This window comes from Hippocampus bargibanti, linkage group LG02 (genome assembly GCF_051943395.1).
Source record: "Hippocampus bargibanti isolate YZ-2025 linkage group LG02, ASM5194339v1, whole genome shotgun sequence".
In the NCBI taxonomy this organism is placed as follows: Eukaryota; Metazoa; Chordata; class Actinopteri; order Syngnathiformes; family Syngnathidae; genus Hippocampus; species Hippocampus bargibanti.
The window spans coordinates 17,327,501-17,344,731 of record NC_142735.1 but is presented as its reverse complement, the minus strand read 5'-3'; the positions used below and the strand labels follow the sequence as shown (position 1 = coordinate 17,344,731).

Below are 17,231 nucleotides of genomic sequence, written 5' to 3'. Positions count from 1 at the left end.
CATTTTATACCATACGTCGTGAGGACATTTTTGACAAGTGAGGAGCTTTTGGCCGGTCCTCAGAAGTTTTTCATTCTAAAGGCTTCTAGAGGGTCTATATATGCATCCGTTAAAGTTTCAGGGAGGCCCTCACAAATGCACCCAAAAAGATTTGTTGGTGTGTATTTTCATTTCACTGGGATACGCATAATTTTCACTCACTGTGTGTCTTTATGTGTGTGTGTGTGTGTGTGTGTGTGTGTGTGTGTGTGTGTGTGTGTGTGTGTGTGTGTGTGTGTGTGTGTGTGTGTGTGTGTGTGTGTGTGTGGTGAATGAGAGAGAAAAGTTCATACCACAAAAAGTAAAACGATATTTTAACCAAATTCACTACAGGGATGAGGACTTTAAATCTTCCCATTCAGAAACCTCACTCCTGCATGTTATTTCAGTTTCAAGTCCACTTTTTATTTCTTTGTATTTAAAGAAGTTGAAGTGGGAAATGGGGTGACATTTAGTGTTGAATTGTCTTCTCTAAACTTATCAGCAACAGTGGTCCGCACTCCTTATCTGGAGTTATCCAGACCTCACAAAACCATTGAAACATGAATGTGTGTGTGTGCGTGTGTCTGTGGGTGTGTGTGTGTTTTTGTGTGTTTTCTGTGTGGATGTGAGGGGGATATAAAACAAAACAAAATATGACCTCACCTCAAAATGATTAATGTCACCAAACAAGAACAAAATAAAGTGATTTATGCATAGAACAGGCACAATTAAATGTTTTACTCATGTCTTTCAAAGTATGTTAATATCTGAAATTCTGCTTTCTGTCAGGATCAAAAAGTCCAATCGGGCAAGGATGATCTATCAGCTATTTTGTCAGTGGACTTGGACTTGAGAAAACACATGGGCTGGGCAATGGGACACGAATGCACTTCTGCTTTTCATCAAGATAAAACTCAGCTCTATTTTAGAAGAATTCATTTCTTACCGCCCACACTGAGAATCAACAACCCTGTCTCCTCCGAAAAAAAATAGCAAGCAACATTGACCAATCGCTTCTCAGCCAATTGGCACCGATTTGGGACCTGCACTCACTTGACTCGTTGAGACAGCACTCACCGAAGCGGTGAATGAATCCACAGTGATACACAAGTGAGATTCAAGTGAACCGAGCATGTTTGTTTGAGGGAGAGCGTGAGGAAAACACATGCCACACAATTCTGGAGGTGACATTGGAACCACAAACAACGCAATCATGAGGAAGACGTGCTCCCAAAAATTTAGTTTAAATGACAAGAAAACACCAATAAACTGCCCATTCAGGTATCGGTTGCTATGCAGAATTTATCAAACATCCGAATGTGCACATGAAGGTGAATGGGGCATGAGTGTGCGTGCGTGTGCGTGTGCGTTTGTGTGCTTGCGTGCGTGCGTGCGTGTGTTTTCTTCATGTCCTAGTGTCAGGGCTGCCTGCAGCCCTTCCCATCTGTTTGTCATTATAATGATGACAACATTGCTGGCCAGGTTAACTGCCATGTAACAGGTTAATTGCACCAATTAAACAATTCTAGGCACACTGGTGATGGTGGCTTCTCTATCCAGACACGCATGCACGCACATGCGCGCACACACACACACACACACACACACACACACACACACACACACACACACACACACACACACACACACACACACACACACACACACACACACACACACACACACACACACTCATGTATACACTAGATGCAGATAGACGTGTCAAACTCAAGGCTGTGGGGCCAGATCTGGCCCGACACATCATTTTATGTGGCCCACAAAAGTCATGTGAACTTCCACGATGCTTCCTAAAATGTCTGCCAAAAATTATCATTCTCATATGTATTAACTCATTCAGTGCCATTCCCGAATTTATTCGGAAATTTAAATAATGATGTGGAGCGTCATTCCCATTTGTTTTTTCTTGCGGGAGTAGGGGAATGCCGATCTGGCAATGTTTTGTCCCATCCACGAGGGGGCAGCATTTGCCTTTTGTACACGCTCCCCCATTTCTAGCTCCAATAACTCCTGACCCATATAACTTAATAATTAACTTTTTTTGGGTGAAAGAAAGGAGTGTAAGTTTCTTACGATGCATTGAATGTTTATGTAGTCCTAAAACTCAATATTTCGTGGGTTGTGGAATTTGAGTGAAAATGACAAAAACCCTGGCAATGGAGTGAACACATTTTTGCATGTCAGGCAGGGAATTTGTTAAATAAGAAAATATTCTCAGCATTTTTGTGTCACTAATCCCCTCATGATATTAACTTAAAAATAGTGTTGAATCAACAGTTATTCTTGGCTTCTTTATATGATTTCAGTGTGTCCAACAGAACATTAACTAAAATGTGGCCCATGACAAAAATGTATTTGTACCATAAGCTGTTCTATGTCAGAACCACTGTCCTTGAAAGGGTTAAAGACATGACCGGAAAAAGTGCTTTGACTTCTATGTGTATTGTGTAGTCATTTAATGTGTGAATCACGCTCCTACCTCAAAGCACAAGAGTATGACAGAAAAAGGAAATGCGCAGGAAGCGAATGATAGTCAGAAGCCAGGACTTTTGGGACTACAGGTGGTTTTAGAGCTCAACCCAAAGCGACCTGTTAAGGATGGAAATGTGCAATTGCTATTGCAGACTTTTTTCCGTCCTTGTCACTGGACTATCCCACTCATGATTGACTACGTGTGAGTGTGTGTGAATGTTCCGCACAAGGTGATCCATCTGAATTGCATGATGGTGGAAAAGGATTTATCTCTTTTTCCAAGTGCAAGAGCTCGGCCGATGTGTTTCCATAGGGTGAATGTAGACCCAAAATACTCATCACAATAAACACACTTTGGATGAACAAAGAATTCTAGATAGAAGATAAAAATAAATCCAGTAACATCTTCCTCCACATAACCACATAACTGCCATCCTGCCCCCTCCAAACGAGGAAGTAGCAAAATAGGCTTATATATATATATATATCATTAATTTTCAGGGAATGAATGATTAAAAAAAATCGACTTTTTTAAATTTGGGACACAACCATGTTCAGATCATTTAATTTAGCGACACTAATTTACATAATACTCTACAAGTTTCTCCTTCCATGAAATGAGCTCACATTTTATTGTTTTGCATGCAATGTTTAGATAACAGTGGGAGCAACATCCCATCAAAGCCAGAAGAAACACAAAATAATAATAATAATAATAATAATAATAATAGTAAAGTCTCGTTATATCGATATTCAAGGGAGTCCGAAAAAATATCGATATAACCGGGACTATCGATATATCCGACCCTGTTTGCGTGTAATTTTCTCTGTGCGTGCATAGAAATAGTATCGATATAACCGGGACTATCGATATATGCGATATCGATATAACGAGACTTTACTGTAATTTCAAGCGCCTTTCAAAACACCTAAGGACACTTTACAAATAACAGCACCACCAACACAAATGTTTTGCATGCAATGTTTAGATAACAGTGGGAGCAACATCCCATCAAAGCCAGAAGAAACACAAAATAATAATAATAATAATAATAATAATAATAATAATAATAATAATAATAATAATAATAATACATTTACAGTAAAGTCTCGTTATATCGATATTCAAGGGAGTCCGAAAAAATATCGATATAACCGGGACTATCGATATATCCGACCCTGTTTGCGTGTAATTTTCTCTGTGCGTGCATAGAAATAGTATCGATATAACCGGGACTATCGATATATGCGATATCGATATAACGAGACTTTACTGTAATTTCAAGCGCCTTTCAAAACACCTAAGGACACTTTACAAATAAAAACAAAGCACACAACAATAAAACCATAAGTAAAATGAAAAATAATAAAATAGATTGAACTAGACCATGAATGCAATTTTAAACAGATGGGTTTTGAGGTGGGACTTGAAAATCGGGAGGGAGTCAATATTACGGATGTTGGGTGGAAGTGAATTCCAGAGTTTGGGAGTAGAGCGGCTGAAAGCTCTGCATTCCATCATGGTGAGACGGGCAGAGGGCACATAGAGGTGCAGGGAGGATGAGGATCTGAAGGACCGAGAGGGAAGATTTGAAGCAAAACTGCGGTGTTGTTGGATACACAGATTAGCCGCGACAAGAGCACATCAGTAGAATTCTGCAGCATAACCAGAAAAAAAACTGTCTGAATGTGCCATCACAGAGACAAAAAAAGTGCTAAAGCAGATGAGAAAGGAACATAACGGAAAAAAAACATCTTTAAATCATTGAGATTGTGTTGGAAAAAGTCCAGGCTTCTCGTACGCGCAAACAATTGAAGAGATAAAGGCACTGACTGAACCATTAGCCGTTTTCTTGACTGTAAAAGACTTGTTATTTTAGGATTTTACTGAAACATAATGGGCTCAATTACGTTCCATGTTTTGCAGTGTGAGTCAGCGTTTGTCTTCCAACATTAGAATGGAAACCTAATGAGAGCAGGCGTGAATGAGAGGGCAAGAAAACACGTTCTGAGAGCCCAGTCCCTGTCCGTCAAGCGACAGGCCGAGCTGAAATACTGCTGTCAGTTCTCATTACTCCCCAGAGACATCACAGTCCTCACTTGGCTATTTTTTTTTCCTGAATCGCATTTTGTGTAGTTATTGCCCTCGCGTCGCTAGTTTCTAACTGGAACTTCTTTGCGAGGTTTCAAAACATACTCATTTGCAGGTTTTATTTTTTACTTGTGTCTACCTTAACTTAACTAAATAACACATTATTTTTCGGGGTGGTTTCTTTCTCCAACCAGTGAGCAAGCCCTAAAATGTCCAATTATCGAATGTCGCTTAGAGTATATCTTGATATACTCTCAGCGAGTATCAAGTGTGAAGAGGGATTTTTCCTTGCCAATTTTCTCAGAAAATGGTGGAGGACATTATTTGGAAATGCGTTCATTTGTTATGATTGTGAATCACATCAATAAAATAATCAGAAATCAGAATCAGAAAGTCTTTCAAAGTCCCACGATTGGGGAAATTTGTAGTCAACAGTAAATTTGGCCAAGCCGCCGAAAGAAACAATGTCAATGTCAATGTCAATGTCAATGTGTCAATGTGTCGTCAATGTGTCAATCACATATCTAAAAATTGCAAACACTTTGAGGACTGGTAATGACCTAAAGAATCAGCAGAGGGTCACAGGGGAATCTTTTCAGGAAATAAATAAATAAATCAGCTTAGTCAAACAATCGGAAGCATACATTTGAACAGCGAACATATCAATGCATTTGGATCACAGAGTATGCGTTTTGAGAGTTAAACAAAGCCAATTTAAAAAGTCAACAATGATTTTGAAAATATGAAAAAGATGATGAGGTTTTGCATCTCGTTACATAGATGTTAGGTACTTACGACGAACATGCCGTCCATGTGCAGTTGGCGTCACACAAATACAGTGATACCTCATTTTCCGAACGCTTTAGCTTCCGAACTTTTTGCTTTATGAATATTGCATTCGCGAGAATATAATCTTGGCATGCGAACTAGTTTTCGGCAAACGAACCAAACGACACGGAGCGCCACGGTGGCTGGCGGACTAGTTTTTTGGTGGATGAACACCAAACCACACAGTCGAACAGCGCCACGGTGGTTGGCGGACTAGTTTTCCACACCCCCTTTGAGTGCAGATGTGGTTTGTTATCGAGTGGAGTACTTTTGCTATTATGGGACCGAAAAAGACCCCACCACAGGCTACTTGTTATGTCGGAGGAGCGAGAGGAGATGACTTGCCTGTCAAAGTCCGAGTAGAGTGAACGCTGTCGCGAATGGCTGCCGCTGCTCACCCGCACAAAAAAATCCCATGACTGTAAAGTGTCCTTGAGAGTTTTGAAAGGCGCTTAGAACTTAAATGTATTATTATTATATAAAGGTATTTATTTACAAATGCGTCATTATCAATTTGTTGCCGTCAACAACCCTGCTTTACGACACTGCCACGACGTCATGTGGCAGTGTGGCATATGCTCCATTTACCCCCCTCTCTGAAGGAACCAGATTTATGTGCACACCACTGTCAAGCCAAAGAGGACACAAAAAAATTACGGTCGAAAAACACGAATGAGGTATTGGCTGGCAGACTAGTTTTTGCCCCACCTCCATTTCATCGAGTGCAGACGTGCTTTGTTATCGAGTGGATTACTTTTGCTATTATGGGACCGAAAAGTGGGAGCTCTATATTGAGACTTGAGAAAAACATGGGCTCTCAATTGTATATTTTCATATTCAAAGGTGATTCTCAAAAGATGGGTTCATGGTACCTTGCTTTAAACACCTCGTTCAGATGACAAATACATAACAAAAGGAATATATCAGATTACTTTATCACAAGTGCCTTGCATGCTGGGTCCAAGAGGACAGTAATTTCATCTGTGCTGTATGTCATGCATATTAGCATATTTGGATTGGATTGGATTGGATTGGATTTGCCTTTATTAGTCTCACAGTGGAGAAATTTACATTTCTCCACTCCACTCCATTTACATTTATATTTGACAATAAAGCTGACATTGACTTTGACTTTGACTTTTGACAATACCGATTCTCAAACCTCTGCATTGACCCAATGATTGCTGCCGTAATGAACCGTAGCAAGTCTGTGTTTTGAAACACTTTAATGAGATGAAAATTTTGATATGAATCACAATTGCATGATTGCTACTCAATCATAGTGAACGAAAAAAAAAAGACTCCCAAAAGGTTTATCTAAGGAGACATATGCAGATCGTGTCCTCTTACATGGCTGCCTTATTCTAATAAGCGCCATTAACGGCATCCATTTATCTTTTTTTTCTCCAATAACATCACTATATTTAAATTATGTCCCACGAAGCAGACACGATTACGATTACCTTAATGGAATTAGCTGCATCGATAAAAAGACATGAAGGACATAAAAATAAGGCAAAAATATTCAGTTAGAATGGCACTTTTATGATTGTTTTGCACAGAGTACTCAATTTGACCTGAGGTTATAATGTTTTTGTGGTAAGTACAACCCAAAAAAAGCTGGAAAAGGAGCAGGGGAATGTTGTGGAACACGAGTGGAAAGTTAACAATTAGCGCATGTAATGAGGCGAGCGCTTTGTTTGTTGCTAAAGCGACCCGAGCGGTGCTTTCAGGGTGGTTGGCGACAGACTATGCAGCGTTGGCCGCAGAGCGAGAACGCTTGAAGGAAGTGATACACATGCGGTTGCCAGGAATTTGGCCTCAATCTATTTGGATGCCAAAGTTCACATTGGTTCAAGTTGCCCCATTAACTTAATCATTGACAAAACACTACATGTACCCACAGTGCAACATAGCAGATGAATCCCAAGCATCTGTGTTAGCAGTACAAAGAACTCTAGTCGAATATATTTTGCTCTCTGTAAAGTCCAGAAATAACACAAAAAGGCACTAATGGCCTGGCTAACAGGAACATAGTAATTGGTGGAAAGGAGGTATGTTGAAGTGATAAATCTCCACAAGGACTAAAATATTTTTTTCATCCAGCCGGAGCTAAGTTTAGCGCATATAGTGCACACTTTTGCTTCAGATAAGCTCATTTCACTTAATGCTAACAAATAACTGCCATAGATGAGCAGGTGTGACTGTAATATCACATTTTAAGTGATATATATATGAAGATGACCTCTTAGTTGTACCTGTTTGAGGTACAACTAATTTTTGGAATCAATGTATCAATGACAAAATGGTTCCGTTTCTCCCTGGAGGAAAGGAGTTACCTTTATATCATCTGAAGTTTTGATTATCATCGAATGGCTTAGACTTTGGACCTCAAAGGTCAATCCTAGGAGACTTTTTGTTCATTCTTCAATCTTCAATCTTACCATTGATACTTCAAAACAACAATGTTGGCTGTCTCAGTTGTGCAGGAGTATAAACAATATTTGAGGGAGGCGGGGGGGGGGGGTAGGGCAGGCTGGAGCGGGTTGAAGACATTAACTCATTCACTGCCATTCACACATTTCTTCGAGAATTGAAAAAATGACGGGGAGCGACATTCCCTAATTTGTTCGGGTTTTGGTTTTTCTTGCTGAGGGGCGCCGATAAAGCGCTGGAAAGACCTTTGGCAATGTTCCACAAAGGGGCAGCATTTGCCTTTTGTACAGTCACCCTCACTTCAAGCTAAAACTCCAGAGTCAGGGATCAAGTGATTGGGCCTCGCCAAATGATGAAACAAATATGAAATGAAATCAAATGATATCAATGAAATCAAATGACAAATATGAAATGAAATCAAATCAAAGAATGAAGAATCACATGCATACACACACAAAGTGAATTTTATCTTGAGAGTGGACTCTTACCATAGACTTTAAATTTCAACACCAAATTACATGATATGTGCATGAGTGTGGCCTTGTATCTGCTTGGGTTGACCCTGTGCTGTTCCAGTCATCTATTGATCATATTCCCACGAATCACACCTATAATTGTACTTTGTGTTGTAATTCCCAGCCAACACATGATACGAATCACCATCAGCAGAACCTGCTAATATTTTTGCCCCAAGCATTTGTCTTGACATAAGAACAAAGACCGCATGGAAAGAGGACAAAAAAGATGCTATGAATCAAAACAACAGAAAAAGTACTGAAGATAGACATGTGATGCAGGAAATGGAAATGTTCCTGAAAATCTGCTCTTTCATTACTCTCCGTACTTTATATTTTCACCATCACTCTCATTTCTTTCTCCTTCTTGTCCTGCCTCATCTATTATGTCAACCTTGACAAGGAAAAAAATACATTTTACACATAATGTCACCCTTCTCATTAAAAAGCGGAAATATGTGATGAATTAGAGAAAGAAGAGCTTGTCCAGACAAACAAATTCATTGCCGCCTCCTCCTCCTAATGTCAGCATTCTTTTTAAATGCCATCATTCCCTCCAACAAGATATCTGCAAAGCCTGGGAGCGGATTTGGAGCTGGTTTTAAGGATTTTTATCTTTGTATTATGTTACAGGCGAGTGTTTTGATTATTTTCTTTTCTTTGTGATATATATATATATATATATATATATATATATATATATATATATATATATATATATATATATATATATATATATATATATATATATATATATCGAGCCATTTCTGAAGCCTGATTAAATCTTTCTCTTAACCCCGCGGCGTACCATGCATGACCAAGAACAACAGTTGAGTGACTGACAGATGAGCTGCACCATCGATAGTTAGCACTTCAATGACTGCACATTCAAAAGACCAATAGAGGAGCGCTTTTTGATAATCTGCTGATAAACAGAGATCGTGATGAAGTTTGAACAAGGACGGGGCGACATCTGCGCCAAGTCATTCCCAGATGTCGTCAACCAGCTCGGAAATCACATAATTCCGATCCAACTAATAGATGTTGCGGTTAAACATGCTTTGTTTTGTGTGTTGAAATATGGACATAGTCTGTTTGAAAAAGCGGTTTTAGCGTGTATGCAACACATCCGTATTGTGACCTTCACACATTGTGAACCAAAGAGGCAATGTCACACGGTGCTTACGGAAGTAAATATGGTCCCGTAAGAGGCAGGAGGAAGTAAAAATATATTAGGGATTCGTTGTAATTAACTCCCATGTCCAACTTGTTATTAACCTCCCAATCCCGACCCCCCCCCCCTCTCTCTCTCTGTGCCTATTTTCTCATCACCCTGTCGGCAACATGCGGTCTGCTCTTTCTGCTGTACGTTAGTTCTGCTGGTTTTGAAGTCATCAGCATGCTTGATCACTTCCAGAACCCCAGACCCGGGAGGAAGCTTATTAGTGTGAAAGGGGTTTGGGGGAGTAATAAAGAAATGATATGTTGTTTTTTTTTTTTTTTTTTTTTTTTTTTTTTTTCACAAAAAAGGTCACATTTCATTTCATAAGTAAGCCCTTTTGTTTAACACTGATGCATTGCTATTCATGCTTTGCACTGCCTTTTTCATCTTGCTGGATTCTCGTGAATAACTGAAACTTCCCCTAAAAGCTAGATTTGTAAACACTGATGAACATCTTCAAACATGTCTCTACCTTTAAATATAAAATATGCTCAGGCTCCACGCACACATTCCACAGGTATTGATGCCGCGCGTAGAACTAAAGTGCTGAAGCACTTGTGATCCAAACCAACCAAGAGTGCTGTGATCCTGTCATCTCGCTTTCTGCTGACTGCCAATCACTCATCTAATTTGACATGAATTGTGACAATTCAAGAGGACTAGACACCCGCCTAAAACGGTTTACGATTAACTTGAAGTCACAAAATGGTGGCAAAACAGTCGTTTCAACGAAAGTGGCCCAAGCGCCACATCATGGCAGCCAAGCATTATTTTTGGTAACCAAAGCCCGTCAACCCATTTTCCATAATTTGTTGGCAAGGAGAAGGTGGCAAAGCACTACTTTAGACTGAATGAAGTTTCTCAACTCACTTGGAAGGGTTTTCCATTTATTTCCAGAGAATAAGTTCACGTTATAATGAATGAATAGTTGAATCATCCAGTCGCAACATTCAGGGGAACACAATGTATTATTGTTGGATGGAAATTCAAAGTTTAAAAAATACAATTCAGTTTAGACAGTGACTGAGTACATTTTTCCCTTGAACGTACATACAGACAGTAAGTGTTTCCGTTATTCCTATGCTCAGCCATTGTGAATTTTCTCAAGCATGTTTTAATGGAATGAAATCAGTGCCTCCCCAATTCATTTTGCCTTTATCATGTAAAATCAGCCATAAATAGTCAAGAAAGGCAATTTATAATCACATGATTATATATATAAGGAATGCAGGATGAACTTACTCCCAAAATGTTGCCATGTGTTTATCTTAAATTTCACATCGCAGATCAAGATTTGTGATGGTTGAATTTCACAAAGCATGACACGGGTTCATTTGAACCAAGCGCTTTTTAATAAACTACAGTCAAACATAGGCAGGAAAGGGAAAGTAAGACAGATGAAGATGAAGAGAGACAGATGGACCCATTCAGCAGGTGGGTCTGTGGAAGAGGCACGGAAGTGATCCGTAAAAACATCTGCCGGTGCCACTGACTGCTTCGGGCTGCTATGACTTATTAAACATGACCCTTGTAAAAACTGAAGTGAGACTGTATTTTTGATTCAAAGGCATTGTCAAGTTTGCTCAATCTACGTCAAAGCCACCTTAAAACGGCTTCAGCCAATCAAAAGCCTGAACATCATCATTCATGGTAGAACAACAACACTTATAAGACTTATAAGAAGTGAGTTCAGAAGCCATAATGGGCACGCAAACACAGCAGGTGGCAATAGAACTCCATATCCTAGTTAAGACAATGAAAAGAATAAAACAAGCTATTTGAATAGAAAAAAAGCATAACAGTTATTTGAAAAACTGGGAAATGTGTGAACTTGTCTAAAACTGAAAACTAAAACAATGACAGAATGTGGGACTGACGAGCATTCAAACTCAGGTCAAAATTGAACCAAAATATTTTATCAAAGTGTATCAGTGCATCCCAGTTCCAATTGGTGACTGGTAAATGTTTGATTTTGCATGTTCAGGAAATGCAACATCAAACAGTTCAATGAGAGGCTGCCTGTTAGTAGACAAGTCTCTATTTGTGTCTGAACTCTGTAATGGTTTTGCCTGTCAATATAAATTGCCGGCAGAAGTACAGGTAAATCACTCAATTTGTAGTCAATGAATACATTTAGGACCAATTCTGTGAAATTGGATCATTGCAGGCTGCACGTTAGTTGAAAATCTATGTTTTTTAAAATATACCCGGGAGGACATGACGGGATAGCATCTTATAATGCTTACCGCAATCATTTGTCTTCTATTATACTTTAATTCCTTTTCGAAGGTCTTTGAAATATGGCTCCATGTATCACTGCAGATGGCATTCTTCACCACAATATGCAATAATGTCTCGATCTGTCTGCGATATATCGCAATGCTCTGTCATTTCGATGCCTTTACGGACTGGTGTTCTTTGCTTTGACAAATCGGCGTTTTCTTCCCCTTTTTTTCCAATCATGGCTTCTTCGCATTTGAGCAGCCCGCACCTCGCCGTGGCTGTCGTGTTTCCATCAAGCCCGCAGTCATATCGCTGATTGATCAGAGGCTGGCAAGAGGTCGCAGAGTGCGGTTAAGGCCGAGGCTGACGTCTCAGTGTCCGTGAAGGCAACAAATGGGACTCGGACGTGACTCTGTCAATGACATCTGGAGCGCAGCTGCGCCATGCTATGTGTGTCATCACAAGTACTTCACCCTATCTTCTTCAGAAACCCTGATGTCACCCCCACCCTCAGCCCCCCCAAAAAAACTATGACAGAGACAAAATACATCTACTCTGCTCAAATGCTTTAAATACACCAAAACTAAAACCTTATTTTTTATTTCAAGGCAAGACCATGAATAAAATAACAAAATGTTCTTTAAATGTTGCCTATAACTTAATAATTAAGGAATTTATGACAAGGCTTCACAAAGCAAAAATATCATCTTGTATTTAATTCAGTTTTTATAATACAATACGATACATATTAATTTATACAGCACTTGTGAAGAAGCTGAGACCGATTTTTAAAGATAATTACAGTTAGTCAATTCATATTATTGGTTAATTTACTTCCATAGAATTTGATTAAGTTAATAAACACCATGTGCGCAACAGTTGGCTAGCGTTAGCTATCATACTGCTAACATGTAACGGAAGACACCGTAAACCTTGTAACGAAAATTACCATTTACATTACAGTAATACACACTTAAAATCAACTGCTACTGCAGAGCACATGAGGCGGCAATACATGGCAAAGTATAAAGACAACAAAAGAAGGTTTAGAACCCGGCAAATTGGTGTTTTCATGTTTATGTTTGTTAAGTAATTATAAGTGCCTTGCATGCTGGGTCCGAGAGGACAGTAATTTCATCTGTGCTGTATGTCATGCATATTAGCATATTTGACAATAAAGCTGACTTTGACTTTTGACTTTGACTTTGAGAATTGTATATTCCAACAAAATGTGCTAAAGTCAAGCCATTGTCTGCAGCAAACATCAGCTAGCTAAAATATTATGCGGAACACCATAGACATGGATGAAAATGATCAAACAGGTTGCGCTCACTGCCTACATTAAAAATAAACATGCTTCGTTCAGACATTCCAAGTCACGAAACATCCAAACACAGCATACGACAGAGAGAATTAGTGGCAATGGGAGACTAAATAGCCAAGTCGAGAGTTAGTGATTACATTAATCATTTTTTTCATGAAGAAATCCTCTGCTCCTGCTCCAATAGCAATGAAGTGTCGACAGATGCTTTCAGGTATAATAATTCATTATTTAGTTAGGAGAGTGACACGTTCAGCGGGTGCGACATCAGTACTCAATTATATCTGCTGTTAATCGGACTCCTGAGACGATGCCGGGAGGTGTTTGATAAAGAATAAAACGTCCAACAGCGATTAAGTGGGGACGCATCATACAGTAAAAAGGAGAGTATTAGTGTGTGCGTGTGTATGTGTGTGTGTGTTTGTGTTCCGTTTCAAGATGATTAACACTGCCCCCGCTATGCGTGTATAAATAGAGAGCTACTACAGATGAATATTTTTACCCAAACATTAGTGAAATGACACTAATGATTTTTACTTCAACTGCGGGTGCGGGGGGCATATCATCAGACGTGGAGATCGCTGCAGGGCGCACATGCACACACACATAAAAATGGCATAGTAATGGCTTGTAATGTCAGACATTTGTAGCTCCAGACAGGACTCATGTAAAGATAAAAAAGCTTTGGGAACTGGCGTCAAGTAGAGGACAGTCATTTCTTATTCTAGTATTTTTACATACATAAATGATGCACCAGGGTATTTATGCTTGCAGCATTTTGTCACAGATAAACTCCATCCAGTTTTCTTATTTGGAGAATGTTCGCCTCCACTTTGCAAAGACAATAAATCTGCTTTAGAAATGTTTCCATCAATAAAGGACAAAACACATCTCCGTCCAAAAGGCTCTTTCATTCTTCAGGTGGGAAGGTCAGGCCAGAGGTGAATCGAGTCACTCATCTTCATTTGTATTCTGTTTGCTGCTAGGCCAGGTGGACAAGGGAGGGATTTTAGAAGTGTGTGTGTGTGTGTGTGTGTGTGTGTGTGTGTGTGTGTGTGTGTGTGTGTGTGTGTGTGTGTGTGTGTGTGTGTGTGTGTGTGTGTGTGTGTGTGTGCGCGTGTGTGCGCGCGTGCGTGTGAATACAAATACAAATGTTTATATTATAATTTTTACATATTTTAGAGATGCACTGACAATTACACAAAATATGCATGCAAGGTGTAGGTTTTATTTGTTTTTGCACCTTTTGCACACATATTCCACACAGTCACGTGTACCCCCTCGTACTCCCATTATGAAATTAGCATATTTACAATGTTTTTTTCTTCTTTTTCCTTTTTTAAACCTGTTCTTAATTACTTGTTCAAAACAATGTCAGTTGTGGCGATTCATTAGCATAGGCAATTCTAGCCTTTTATAGAAAGTAGTGACTGCCTCTGCAGGTCAGAAATTGGATTTCTGTGCTTTTATAAAATGACAAAAAAATGAGTTCGCCCAGTGCGGTTTGAAGTGGCTCAATTTTTATTACCTGCCACAGAGAAAGAAGATGCAAATTAGCTACAAAGCTAGAACCGGACGCCGAGCATCTTTCCTCTTGACTTGAATATATATATTTTTTTCGTACAAGCTCCATGACAAATGAACAAAACTAGGTGAGACTAGAAAGAAACCCCTCTCCCATCACAAACCCCCTTTAACCTTTCATGGATTAAAGTGAATGCAGCTGGCAGTGATCCTAACCTTCCATGTTGCGGGAAGCGACCCTCTGACAGACACACACGCACACACATACACAATAATTAAATTTTTCTATAAAGTGGTGTTCGGAAGGTGTAAAAAAGGATGAAGTTTGTTTGCACATGTGTATGTTTGTCTCACTGAATGAACCCTGCGGTACCTTTTCACCTAGAGGTCACAGTTCAACAGAACAATCAAAGCCAGCTGCTCCCCACCTTGATATGTCCTGTTTGTGCGCGTGTTGATGTGTGCATTTACTGCCGACAGCTATTCATCTCTCAGTGTCTAGCACTCTGTGTAAGTGTGTGTGTGCATGTGTGGGTGGTTTTGGTTCCCCCTCTGGCAATAGTTGCCCTGCTGGTCAGAAGGAAGCCCTCATCAAAAAGGTGAGAATGTCGGAGGTGACTGAATCGTCAAAACTTCCAACCCACTTCTGTAGCAACACAAAGAATGTTTGGCTTCCGAAACGCACGCACCAACGCGCACATACGAACCGACACAGACACACTCGTACAAAAAGACACAGCACATCATGGTAGTGTTTCCTTTCCTTTTCCAAATGTCCTCCTGTTATTCTACGACATAAACTAATAAAAGACCACACACATGAGTTGGAAATGTATAAAGGCTAAAAATACTGTCATCAATATAACAAATGTGCGCAAAAGCACGACACAAAGCAAACATGTCAAGCTAGTGAGCAATTATTTGATTTCGTAGCAATTGTGCGATAAATAAACCATCTATGTTAATACTCGACCCGCACACGTACGTAGACGATACAACACTCGCATGAACACTACGTACAAATCATGTGTGTTGGGGGTTGTCTTACATGCTTTAGCCAACATTTGTGTTGCGATTTTAAACATATGTTTTCATTCGTCTGAGACATGTATGTATTTATTCAAATGTGAAGGAGGTTTGGAAGAAAGAGCATTGCTTCACTCCGTCTTCTTTGCACACCATCAAGTATGTAAGGCTTTAAACGAGAGAGTGTGTCACATTCGTAGAGAAGTGCAAAAAAGGTGACCGCACATGAGCAAGTCGAGGATTTGGATACCCCAAGGACACGGTGGATGGAAAGTCAAACTAGATGGAGGAGAGCAAAAGAGCTTAAAAAGTGACTGTTTTATTGGAATTTGGGAGAGAATAGCAAACAAGATTTGTGCATTTGTTGCATGTATTGATTGCTCGCTGACCCAAGTGAGTCTAATGATAATGCTCACACAATTAAAAATATTATAGAGTGCAAAATTGTAGCATGGAATTGTGAAAACCAGCCAAAACATATTAATACAAACCTATAGAAAGGCCACACAATAATACATATTGACATACATTCTTTATCCTCTGAGAAAACAAAAATATCAACAGACTTGTGGCCATTGAAAGAGTTAGTATATTTTATTATATATTTTTATGGAATTTATTATATTTTTTTTCAACTGTATTTAATTATGTCGATACGTGAAGCACAATTTGTCCTTCCCAAAAAAATCAATGGTGTTTCTGTTCATTTCATTGTGGAAACGCGATGTTATAGACGAGAGTTTTGTTTTAGGTGTGGTCACAGAACATAATTTGTCTCTCAATACTCTGTAGTACAGGTAAGATTTGTAATCATTTTGTATTTTATAATACAAACATTTCACAAACTTGATTTAGCACATAACCGTTCGCTATTTCTTCAGTTCGATGTTTTTTCCTTTTCTAAAATGGATTGTAAATCCAAAGAGTCTGACAAGCCTCCGAGAACTTCTTTCATTCAATTTCACTGTAATTCATAGACGTAAAGCATAGAGTCAGTGTCTGAAACTCATGACAAAAAATTACCAGTTACCAGGGCAGACAACTCTGAAAAGTTGCCTGGTCCATTTTTCACAACTTGAAACAGAATAAGACGACTAATCGCAAAAAAACAAACATTGTTGCATAGTATTAAGGATGTGGAAGCTTTTGTGGTAGACAAAAGCTCCCATGCTTAATTTATCGTAAATATCCCTTGCTGATGATTTTGCTCCAGTTGTCACAGATTGTCAATCAGATTGAATAAATAGAATCTCGAGAATTTCAGGTAGATGCCATGTTACTCAAACAAGGACTTCACAAGAGAAATACATTTTAGAGCTCCACACGGTGTGAAATTACTGCAGCATATGGAATATACCTGCGGCATATTTGAGTCATGTGTTTAAGCAGTAGTTATTGATTCATATTGTACAATGCCCATATTACAGTAGGTTGGATAAATAGTCATAACATAATGGCGTACACGACTTACCTTTATTTGTTATTTGCACGTCTGGCATGCAGAAGAGAGTAATTAAAAACCCTGAAGCTATT

The 17,231-nt window shown here is 39.2% G+C and overlaps 1 protein-coding gene across 2 annotated transcripts in view; it reads right to left on the bottom strand.

The window, feature by feature from the left end:
- Window positions 1-17,231, bottom strand: part of slit3 (slit homolog 3 (Drosophila)) — a 255,779-nt gene that overhangs the window by 165,011 nt on the left and 73,537 nt on the right. The window lies entirely within an intron of this gene.